Consider the following 13,473-nt stretch of genomic DNA (forward strand, 5'->3'; position numbering starts at 1 on the left):
TCTATGTATGAGATGGCTGCTTGGTTTTTTGGGATTGAACTTATTGGATTTTTTTCTGGAAGGATGTTACATTGGGTACTATTATAGATGTGAGGGAATAGTAATCTCCCAGAAATATGTCTATACAAAGTTTTATTGGGTACAAAATTAGTAGTTTAAAAAAAAAAAATCTATTGCGGCGTTTTCCAAAACGCCACTATAGTTATATTTTTACAATAACAAAAAATCTATTACGACGTTTTTGAAGCGTCGCTGAATGTCTGTGTGGCATCATGTTACCGTTGTCTGCCACATTTAGCGGCATTTTTATGAACGCCGCCTATATTAATTTTACGATGTTTTTAAAACGTCATAAACTTACAGCGACAGCCGCGTCCTCGGTGTTTTGTGGTAAGCGTCACTAAAGGAATTAGTGGCGTTTTTCAAATATATAGCAAAATTCCAGCAGTGTATGACACCCAAACAGAACCAATAGCCACGTTAAGAAGCATAGAAGTTCACCAAGACTTACAGTTTCACGAAGGGGAGAAGGATTCGAATCCCCCAATGCAGTTATGAAGTGCTAATTACTCACGGCCATGGAATTCAATACTTAGCATCAATTGTCTCATCCTTTAGGTCAATGACATCCATTTTCTCCCTAATGCACTGAAGAGCAGCCTCTGTACAAAGAGCAGCAAGATCAGCACCAACATAACCATGAGTATCTTTTGCAACCCTTTCAAGATCAACCTGTAAAAAGATAAGCATATCAATTGCATAAGTAAAATCAAATTGTTAAGAATACTGAAACAGAAAGGCAGTAACTAGAATCTCACATCTTTAGCGAATTTCATATTTTTTGTATGGAGCCGAAGGACTTCCAACATTCCCACCTCATCTGGTACACCAATGTCAATCTCTCGATCAAATCTCCCAAATCTCCTTAGAGCTGGGTCAATGCTGTTTGGCCTATTGGTAGCCCCCATGACGATCACATGAGCTCTGGACTTGAGGCCATCCATTAAAGTCAAAAATTGGGATACTATACGTGTCTCCACTTCACCATGTGTCTTTTCCCTCTTCGGAGCAATCGAATCTATTTCATCAATGAAGATGATAGACGAAGAATTTTTTTCAGCTTCCTCAAATGCCTTCCTCTAGTTGCTTTCGCTCTCACCAGCCAGCTTTGACATTATTTCAGGGCCATTTATCAAGAAGAAAAATGCACCTGTCTCATTCGCTACAGCTCTTGCAATTAGTGTTTTTCCAGACCCAGGTGGACCATAAAGCAGGATACCTTTTGGAGGCTTTACACCAATTGACTTGAAGAGCTGTGGATGCCTTAAAGGAAGCTCTACTAGCTCGTGGATCTGAACCATTTGCTTTCTTACACCACCAACATCATCATAAACAACTTCATTCAATCTCTCCTCGTCCTCACGTTTTATGGGTTCTCCCTCGCAGAAGATCTCTGTATCTGGTGCAACAACACAGTATTCACCAGGGTCTGTATCAACTACTTTGAATTCAACAATTCGCATTCCACCTCTAACTTGGAAAAGATCACCCTTCCTCACCAGTAACATCGGAGATGCATTAAAAGGTGACAAAAATATGTATAGAAGCAAAAAATAGAAGAAATGACAATGATTATAAACATTGTGTAGCCTTACGCTTCAAATATACATCAAAGAGGTTGTCGGTGAGGTCCTCAATAGTGTCATCAATTGGAAGGATGTGAACCCGCTTTCCATACTTCACATCAGGACACCGGTGGACTGATACAATGTCTCCAAGACGAGCCCTAAGGTTAGCTCGAAAAACTTTTTTCATTCTGATTTTAGGTTCTTCACATTGTTCATCGGCAAGAGCAATGCAAACTGTATCTTTTTGTTTCTTCCCCTGTAAAAGTCAGTTTGTTCAAAAACTTGTACAGATTAATCCAACCATACACAGAAAAGTAGAAGAAGAAAATCACCTTGATTAAAGTTGTGTCTCCTCAAAACAATTGAAGCAGTTCCATTTTAGCAGGGTGTGTTGAGACCACAGAATTATCATCATTTATAGCTACATCAACGATTAGACGGTCGGGGTATTTCTTGCGCTCCAGAATTGTGGTGGAATAATCTTTCTTATTACTTTTCCTAATGTAACAGATAATTTTTTTTTTTTAGTAAAAATGGCAAGAAAAAGGAAAACAACAAACTCATACGAGAACCCTAATGGCTCTCTGAAAAAGAAAGAATGTAAACAATTACCCACTGAACCAATCTGTTGAACCTCAAAGTTACTACATATAAACATATATGCATGCACAGATACGTTTATCTTGAAGTAGAGCATACAAAAGTCACAAAAAACAAAAGGCAAAAAGACCAAAAGAATAGTTGAAAATTAATAAGTCAATTTCAGATCATGTGTGGACTTGACTTGACACAAACTCAAACAGGCCAAACGCACAGCACAAGCACCCGCTGAAACCAGGTGATACCGTACCCGCCAAACTGGTTCCAATTCTATGTGGTACTAAGATGTCAAGCGAAGCGATGTATTTTATATACCAACATATTTACCATTTTAGGTAGAGGAAATAAAAGTTTTTAAAAAATGAGCAGAAATTGCTAGAGGTAATGCCCTAATTTTTATGATATAAAACATTAGAATAACCACAAAATAAACATCCTCTGTGCTACTCAAAAACACCAAGGGATGTCTATTCTTTATTACAGTTTCCATCATTCAAATCTACAATAAAAACATTTTTTAATTTCCGTGACATCGAAAAAATTCATTAAAATGAAGAAGGATCAAGTACAAGAGGGAGACAGCCAAGAAGTCTGCCAAGATAATTAAAAAATAAATAAAGAACGAAAAGGAAAAAGAAAATACATTCTCACATTCGCTCTCCAATCCCTAGAAATATGATTGATAAAAACATGGCTTCAAAAGCATGATAAAAAATATAAAAAATTGGAGTTTCCTGAGAGGCTTCAGTTCTTGACACAACATATCCAAACACATAGGAGCATTTTGGCAATAAGGGTAAAAAGCTAGTTTTTTTGACTTTTTAGGCTTTTTAACCAAAAAAAAGTCAGCTTTTTTATCCAAAATAATTCAATTTTTTGTCAAAAAAATTATTAAAAAAGTCAAAAAATCAAAAAATTAACTTTTTACCAACTTTTTCAAAACACTCCATAATGACAAGTACTCCCCTGTTTTTGTTTAAGGGATTCAACATTAAAATGTTTCTACATACAGAACAACTAAAAACCCTCCCAGCACATTTAAAATTCTCATTTTTTATGAGTAACCAAATGAATGTTTAGGCTTTTTCTTCTTTTAGTCTTTTCTTTTGGGGACAAAATATCTATCTATATAGGATATTTTAGTTTTTTCATTAAATTGTTAACATACCAATGCCTTTCAGTCCACAAATTATGTGGTAATTTCAAAAATTAGATAAATCGCACCCGGCCGAAACCATGCGACAGGCTAAATTGAAGTTTGACCCCTTTTTTTTGGGACAAAATACCTATCTATTTTCTTATATTTTTCCTACCCAAAACTTGTTTTTTTCCCTCCACAAACCCAAAATCCAAACATAGCTTAAACCAAGAATTCAACAAAAGGTTTGATTCAACTAAGCACATAAAACACAACTGGGTTGGCTCTGAACTAGTTTCAAGTTACTTTTTCATACCCATTTAAATATTTGATACACTTATCACATCATTATACACGACAAGTACGGTATAGATTCACAACGGTTACTTTACTCCAAATAAAGCCCAAACAAGGCCAACCCAAATGCTCCACAGTAACCCCAAAATCAACTATATATATTTTGGGTGGGGGGCGGGGAACACGAAAAAGTGAGGAAAGTGTGTGATGAAAGAGCGTGCGAATCGGAAAGAGGAAGCTGGAAATCAGGGGTGGACGAGGTTGGGTCCGCCATTGTTGTTACTGGGAGGGGGGGGGGGGGGGTGTGATGAAAGAGCGTACGAATCGGAAAGAGGAAGCTGGACATCAGGGGTGGATGAGGTTGCGTCCGCCATTGTTGTTACCTCTGAGAGAGCTTTGGTAGGGTTTCAATGGAGAGATTGATTCTGGTTACGTCTCGGTTTGGTTTAGCTATTAAAACAGATTATAGATTATAACTTAACAAATTATAAATTATGACTTTAATTAGATTAGGAAATATAAATACGGATACGATACGATACGGATACGACGATACGACAAAACCTAATATCGGTACGGCTAGGATACGTTTGTGAAAAATATATTATTTAAAATGATTAATAGTGAGTTACACATAAACTAAAGAACGCTGAGAAACCACAATGTAATTTTATAATGTAAAATACTAATATTCAAGAATTTTGTATTAATTTAAGTTAGTGGCTTATTTACTTTTTAAATTTTTAATAGGTCTTGCAAATATTTTATTTCAATATCAAGTTTAATATATTTATATTACAATAATAGAACAATTCACAACTTGTCCCTATGCTTTTTCTTTTGACATTAGTGAAAAATATTATATTCAAGTTTACTTGCTTATTTATTTGTTGATGTTTAATTTTACCATTGTTATTCTCTTATTAATTCTTACTTTCTATGTAGTTATATAAGGACATGCATAAAATAATTCGGATACATCAATTTGATAAATTCTATTATTTAACTCACTATGCTCTTCTTATCGAAGAACTTAACAAAGTATTAGAAGAATATTCTTATATTTATACTTGCAATTATATTATATTATATTACTATGCAAGAAATGTTACAATTCTAATTTCATAAAACAAGTAAACATGACTTAGAGTATCCGATACTTCAAAATTGAGTATCCGATACTTCAAAATTAAGTATCCGATACTCCAAAATTAATGAAAAAATAATTAAGAAGCATTCGATACTTTTAATAAGTATCCGATATGTATCCGCGAGTATCCAAGGAGTATCAGTATCCGATACGGATACGATACGAATACGTCACCCTATTTGAAGTATCTATGCTTCATAGGAAGCTGTTAATCTGTTTAGTGTTACTATTGGATTATAGATTTAAGTTGTTGAGTCATGTTTGTTAAATAAGCTGTGAAGTAGTTTTTTCAATTAACTTTTATTTTTTTTGTTATGCACTACTTGTCTACATTTCTCATAAAAAATAATAATAATAATATATAGTCCATTTGGGTCATTTTCTATTTTTAAAAAAATAAAAAAATAAAAAATTTAAGAATATAATCATAAATTAACATGTTCACAGCCGAAACTGATAATCAGAAGTAAGGGGTGAGCAGCTTCTCAGAATTAGTTTTTTTAGTTAAAATAAATTGTTAGAATAAGAAACTGTTTAAAATAAGTTTAACTAAGTAGTTCAAAATAACTTTTCAAAAACTAAAAGCTATAAGTTGGCTAAAAAAAGTCTAAACAAACACCCCCTATATGACCCCGTTTGGTAGAACTGTAAAAAAGTGATTATAGATTATAACTTAACAGATTATGGCTTATAGTTGTGAACATAAGTTGTTAACCTATTTGGTACAGCTGTGAGATTATGGATTTAAACAGCAGAGTAGGGTTTGGTTAATAAGCTGTAAAATAACTTTTTACTGTGTAATTATCTTTTCTGTCCTGATATGATATAAAAATGATTATTTTGTCATTTTTTTCAATTTTAATTTAAAAAAAAAATTATTTCATTAATAAAAGTTAATATAATTAGTATTAATTAGTATCAATTAATATAAAAATTGATACATTTGATAAAAATGTAATGGAAGTATTATTGTCACAATTTTTTTCCATTATAAATTAATTAGTATCAATTAATACTAAAATTATTAATTAGTATCAATTAATGGCTTAATTAGTCTCAATTAATATTAATGATCAACAATTGTTATTAATTAGTATCAATTAATAATTAATTCATTACAAAAGTATACAATATTAATTTATTAATAATTAATACCAATTAATATTGATTTTTTCTTTTTCTTCAAAAATATACAATTTTTTATTTTTTAATTAATATAAAATATACAATATGAATTTATTAATAATTAATACCAATTAATATTTATTTTTTAATTAATATTGATTTTTTTTTCTTTTTCTTCAGTAATATACAATTTTTTCTTTTTTAATTAATATTAATATTTGGATATTGACGAGGGCATTTAAGTAATTTTAGCCCCCCACACCAGCTGTGCGCTTAAGTCAAAAATTTAAGCACCCCCTGACCAGCTTTTGAGATAAGCTGAGAAATAGCTTGATTTAAGCTATAAGCTGGTTAACTTAAGCTGCACCAAACACAATATTTTAACTTAAATTAAGCTAAAAGCTGAAATAAGCAGCTTATAAGTCTTACCAAACAGGCCTATAGAGAGAGGAGAGAGAGAGAGAAAGAGAGAGAGAGAGAGAGAGAGAGAGAGAGAGACTGACTTGGAACTGGAAGAGAGGAGTCCTTGGGAGAAAGGGTAACCAGACGCTTTTTTCTTAACTTTTTGTGGGTACGTGTTATCTTTTAGGTGTTGGGTGTGGACGACGTGGACGTATTAGTTCGTACGTACTATGCCAACGGTACTTTATGTTATCAACAATACTGCGTAATTCGAATTTGAGTTTGGCTTGAATGGTTTGAAATTCATGTTATCAGTCGTCTAGTTGGTCACTCGGTCAGTCGTCTGATGAGAAGGTTGACAACTGCGGTCAACAATGTGGCAACCACGATAAATCAATGTTTCACCAATCCCTCCCTTGGCCATACATTTTTCTTATACTATATATTTACCACTAGTTGACCCGTTGGGTTAAATTTTGGGGAGAGTTACAGGCCAGTCCTTTGGACCGAACTTAACTATTAGAAAGTCCTGACCCAAAATAATTTAGCCCATCCTCCATTTTTACCTTTTACATTCAGTTGAGTATTTTACCGTAATCCCAAACACATCTCTCTCTCTCTCTCTCTCTCTCTCTCTCTCTCTCTCATATTTTTGTCACTGACACACCATTTCCTCCTCCTCTTCTATCACCAACCATCATCATCTTCTTCTTCGTTGCTATCACCGGTGCTCCTATCCCATTATTCATTTGCTAGCTCCATCATCGATCTACCATTTTCGACATCGTCGTTGCCACCATCTTCCTCCATTACCAATCTACTATCTTCGACATCGTCATTGTCACCATCTTTCTCTATCACCGATTTGGGATGCAAAGTGTCCAATTAATGCATTGAAAGGTGTTGTTGATCTTCTACAGACGTGTAACGGATCTGATAAATTTGTTACTTAATTTAGCGATAAATTTGTTACTTAATTCAGTGATAAATTTGTTATGATGCCTCCTCTCTTTCTCAAATCAAGTCTACTATTTGTAATTTTTTTAACAAATTCATCAGTGATAAATTTATCACTGGTTTTAACAAATTTATCACTACTTTAAACAATATAGAGCTCTGAACTCATCAATGTCGACACACCCATCTCTATTCATATCGATTTTTTTGATCTCTCTTAGATCTAATATCGTCTCTCTCAAATCCAAGGGCCATAGAGACAGTTCTCATGTTCACCAACACCAACGAACTCATCAATGGCTCTGAAATTCGTCAATGTCAACACACTCCATCTCCATTCATGTTGAGTTTTTTGATCTCTCTCAGATCTAACGCCATCTCTCTCAAATCCAAAGGCCACAGAGGTAGTTCTTATGTTTACTAACACTAACGAATTCATCAATGGCTCTGACAGTATAATAGCAGGGGCAAAATTGAGATAAAAAAAATATAACAGGACTTTTTGGTGCATGAGATAGAAACTTAGGACCTAATGGGTAATAGATTCAATTATTGGGACCAGCTGGTAAAAAATCCTAAATTTTTTGTTTTCAAAACGATATTTTATAGTATTATGATATATGTTATAAAAGCATAATTTTAATTTTAAATATTTATTTTTAATAATTTTAATTCTATTGTTTTATAAAAGTATTATTTGAAAATTTATATATAATAAATTTAGTTAAATTATTTATTTATTTTAATAATTTTAATTTTAGGGAAAATTACCTATAGGTCATGTTTGAAATATGTGTATACTATTTAATCCAACAACTTTTTGAGTAGACCCAAAAGTCCTACTTTTCCCCTCTCTCTCTCTCTCTCTACTTTTTGCCTCATTCTTTGCGTTTTCTTCTCTCTCTTTCTTTTGTGTTTTCCTCTCATTTTCTTTGTCATGGATAACGACTGGTGATCACATCTTTTTTATTCTCTTTCTCTTTCTGATATATAGTCACCGGTGACCAATGACCACCATTGATTGGGGTTCACTGGCAACCACCAACCATCAACATCAACTCGTAACTTCATCCTTACCAACAACGAAGAAGATGAGTAGATCTACTCAAATCTGATGAGTAAATCTACATGAGATCCAACTAGATCTAAACAAAAAATAGTCGCCGGAGTACAATATTCTTTCTATATCTATTATTTCCTTCGATTTCTCAAATTTTCTACCTTTTCTCTGTTACATAAGTCTATTTTTTTGTTTTAATGAAGAAAATTTTTAAATTCTGAATAAGTTGTTTTCGAGTATTAGTTACAGTCAATGAAAACTGTAAAATTTGATAGTTTCAATTTTTTTTGATATTGGAATGAATATGGTTTAAAATTGTAAAATTTTGCAATTTTATAACATTCTTTAGAACTGTAAAATTTTACAGTTGCATAACATGTTTTTTAGTTTCATTAATAATAATAAATACTTAATAGATTTTTGATTTGAAACTGTAACATTTTACAGTTTCAAAACTTGCTTTTCAGTTTGATCAATATCGGAGATTATTTGTTTAAACCCTACAAAAATTAAAAAAATAACATATGTTTTTTTCCATTGTTGCTGTTTTTTGTCATTACACTTTTTTTTTTAGTTTATCAATATTTATCACATGTTGCTATGTTTTTTTGCTCTAATTTTTTCATTTATTCTTTTTTTTTGGGCAATATTTTGGATATTCCGGTGAGTCTCCAATGATGTTCTTAACCTCCAACGAACGTTCTGGACATTTCGATGACTTTCATTGGCGTTCATAACAGTCCGGTGAACTTTCGACAACTTCCCGGTGATACTCCGACAACTTTCTAACGATACTCCGCCGACTTCCCAGTGATGTTGAACATTCCAGCGAGTCTCCGGTGACCGTCTGACGGAAGTTTGACGGTAGTGGGATGTAACAACATTTGTAAATTTAAAAAAAAAAGAAGGATTTTTTGATAACAATTAAAAATATATAGGACTAATTGGTACAAGTATTTTGTTTTGGGATTAGATGGGTTTTAAACTTTGTATATGCGACTTATTGGTAAGTTCTCCTTAATTTTATTATACTATAAAAGTGTAATTATCATATAATAATTTTATATGATATGTATTAAATTATAATATAGATAAAATAAATACTCATTTTCATATTGGCTTTGTTTGGAAAGTAAGCTATTTTATTTGACTTTTTAGCTATTTTAGTCTGACTAAAATAGTTATATTTGGAAAGATTTTTTTTTTCCTAATTTGATTTGATGGTTGTGAAAGAAAAATATAAATAATTATGGCTTGGATGTTTTATTTTGTGTTATTGACTATTTTAACCTATTTTATCTTTTAACTGGTTATTTTAGCCCAACTCTCTTTCCAAACACCTCCATTGAAAATAATAGTTAAATTGGAAGGTGAATTAGTAACACAAAATTAAAAGTGATTTTAATTTTTTAATTTTCTTTTATAGTCATTTGGAAAATAAGAATATGTAAAAAGAAAAACATATAAAATTTATTTTAAAAATAAAATATAAATATGTTGTACTTGAATTATCATAGAATGATTTTATATTATATATAGTAAATTATAAGATAGTAATAAAAACTTATTTTAAAAGTAATAGTTAAATTATAACAGAATTAGTAATATAAAATTAAAAGTGATTTTAATTATTTAATTTAATTTTTATATTTATTTGGAAAAATAAAAATATGTAGAAATAAAACTACACAAAATTTATTTAAAAGATTAATATAAATATATTTTTTTAAACTAAATATATAAATATAAATATGTTGTGATTAGATTAAAAAGAAAATACATAAATTAATTATGTAGAGTATTGATTTTTTCTTTGCTATTCTTTTTAAATTATTCATACATATTTTATATAGGTATATAAAATTTAAATTAAATATAAATATTTTGTAATAAATAATTTCATGTTAAATAAAAAATTAAATATAAATTAATATTAAGATATCAATAAGATAGACAAAAAATAAAAAATATAAAAAATAATTAATTTAATCCGTGCAATACACATAATTAACCACATTATGTCGTATTTATTTATTTATTTGTATATTGATATAAATTTTTTTTCAAGTGTCATAATAATTATATATATGAAAAATAAGTAATTCTCAAATAGAATCCATATAAAATTGGTTATTATAATTGAAATTGAATTTGTGTAGAACTTTATATATAAATGGAAAATGCATGCTGATGTGATTTTTTTTATAACAAAGTAAGCCTTTAGAATATGTCACATAAGTAAGGAAAAACATCACTTTTATATATATATTTCAAATATCATAATAATTACATTATAATTATATATATGAAAACAAGTATTTCTCAAATAGAATCTACATAAAATTGGTTATTATAATTAAAATTGAGTTTGTGTAGAACTTTATATATTAATGAAAAAGGCATAGCTTTTTTTGGAAAAGAGTAAATCTTTAGCATGTGCCACATAAGTAAGGAAAAAACACTATTATATATATATATATATATATATATATATATATAAGTGATGGGAAGGGTAAATTTCACTAACACCACCAATGATATGTTGGTTCAGTGGTAAGGAGTTTGTCCACCTTGCTCAACGCCTGGGTTCAAGTCTCCCGCATAGCGGATTATTGGGGTTACACCTATTTCTTAATCCCCAAAGTATGTTGGAACCTCAGTTTCGGGCCTGACGTAAATATGGTGTTGGTTTCGAAAAATGTTTGTGGGTATTATTGAAGGGAAATGCTCCTTGACAGATATATGAAGTAACCTATTTGTACATCTATTTTTTTGTACCAAAAAAAATTTTCACTGACACCGTCTTTGTTCTTCTGAAATCACACTAACACCCTCGTTTTTTCTTGAAATTACACTACTTTGTCAGATAACGCCGTTTCAATTCATTGGGAACTATTTAATTAAGTTGTCGTTTAGCAATACTTTTTTAGTTCGACTTTTGTAGTTGGGAACTTATTTAGCTTGGGATTAAAAAATTCGTTTGGCAATTTTTTTTTAAATTTTTTTTAACTTTTGTGAAGAAAAATATAAAATGATTATGATTTGGATGTGATATTTCGTCTTATTGGTTTATTTAGCCTACTTTGTTTTTTGAACTTATTGGTTTATTTAGCCTACTTTGTTTTTTGAACTGTTTTAATTCCCAACTAGATAGTCAAATCAAGTGTAAATGTTGAATTGACTATTATGCCCTTTCTCAGGTTATTTAAACATGTTCATCATCAATACGATTGTTATTTATTCATTTATTTTTTATTTTGAAAAATCTTAGAATGAAAGCAAGAGGCACAAAGAGGCAATAAAAAAAAATTTTGTCGACTCAATTTTCTTCTAAATAATTCTTATAAGTTATATTAGGAAAATATTGGCTTGAAGTTTTCTGCTTTAAGTTGGAAAACTTGGGTTTTTACCCTTTTTTTTAATTCCTTTTCTTTTCTTTTTAAGTATTAGAGGATCAAGGAATTAGATAAGAAAGATGAGGAACACAGTCACCTAGACAACATATAAATGACATGAAATGCAAATGTGTTTCATTTGAGGGTAAATTTGACATTTTATGGCCTTTAATGGATGATGTCATCATATTATGTTTGATCAATAGACGTCTAAGCAACGAAAGGACCTTATTGTCACACAAATTCCTAAAAGTAGGGACGTCAGTGTGATTTCAGAAAAATAGAGAAGGTGTCAGTGTAATTTACCCTTACAATAATGATTCATCCCCCTTTTCCTCCCACCCCCTTTGACCCCCTCTCTCTCTCATTGGTTACATTTTCTTTTTCTTTTTCTTTTTTTTCCTACTCCTCCAATCACCACCCGCCACGTGGCAAAGGGGAGGTGAGGGGGTGACCCCAAAAGGGGGTCCCAAGTATTATTCTTTACCCTTATGGGAAATACTATGGTACCACCTCTCAAATGTAATTTGTGAGTTTTATAATCACAAATGACATAATTTAATACTATGAAAATTATAACTAAAAAATATTTAAGTTATAGTCAAATATCACATAAAGTATAACCAAATAACTCTTAAATCATGAGTTTTTTTTTTTTGAATATTCTAAAAAAAAAAAAAAAACTATTTAGAGAATTGACCTACTTTTCAAACTATTTGGGAAAGTAACCCGATTTTGAAATCGCATTTTGAACAAGCCCTTTCAAATTGAAATTGCATTTTCAACATATAATTTTAACTTGAAGTTGCATGTTGAAAATGCGATTTCAAGTCTACATGGACAGATTTGAAGTCTCAGTTTGAAGTCTACATAAGTTTGAAGTCTACATGGATAATGACTTGCTGATGTGGCTTGAAATTGCATGTTGAAAATGCAATTTCAACTACAAATTTCAGAATTCAAAATCACCTCATTTAGATGATACATTCAGTTGATACACATCTCTAATCTCTATCACGAGAGAGAGCTCCTCTCCTTAACTCCGACGCCCGACTCCCTTAGCTCCTCCCTTTCACTTCGACGCCGTACTCTGTCCTTCTCTTGACTCCGATGCCCAACTCCCGACTTTCTCTAGATTTCCATCTCATTCGACGAAGGACGAATTAAGAGATAATCTGGTATATATATATATATTTGTATATTGAGTATATATGTATCTTGTATACATATATTAGCCCTTATATATATTAGGGCTTTGGATTTAGGGCTCTGTTTTTTATTTTTTGTTTTTTGTTTTTTTTTTGTTTGAACGAGGATTTAGGGCTTTTGACAATCTGATAAATGTTGTAAAATGTTGGAATTAGGGCTTTTGACAATCTGATAAACAATTTGAATTTTGGATTATGACCTTTTGATTTGGGAATTGAGTAAACTTTACCTTACCTATTACCTGCTCGATGAAATTCCTCAATCAAATCTTCCAGTCTTAAACCAAGTGTTTATTGCCTTGAATTTCAAATTCTGTAACGTTAAATGGGTTTTGCTTTGTTTGATTAGTTTGCTTATTGGGAATGAGTTCTTGTGTTTGATTTCAACATTTCTTGTTCATTGGTAAATGGGTTCCTTCTGTTTGAAAAATATTTTTAGATAATTTACTCAAATGCAATAAAATGCAACAAGCATTTTGGAAAAATATTTTTCATCGAAATAAATGGATTGTA

General features: G+C 30.9%; 1 pseudogene; it reads right to left on the reverse strand.

Moving 5' to 3' along the window:
* Window positions 1-202: 202 nt before the first annotated feature.
* Window positions 203-4,037, reverse strand: LOC114273839 (cell division cycle protein 48 homolog; annotated as a pseudogene).
* Between the last annotated feature and the right edge of the window lie 9,436 nt (window positions 4,038-13,473).

This window comes from Camellia sinensis, chromosome 4 (genome assembly GCF_055761805.1).
Source record: "Camellia sinensis isolate YWXY chromosome 4, ASM5576180v1, whole genome shotgun sequence".
Lineage (NCBI taxonomy): Eukaryota > Viridiplantae > Streptophyta > Magnoliopsida > Ericales > Theaceae > Camellia > Camellia sinensis.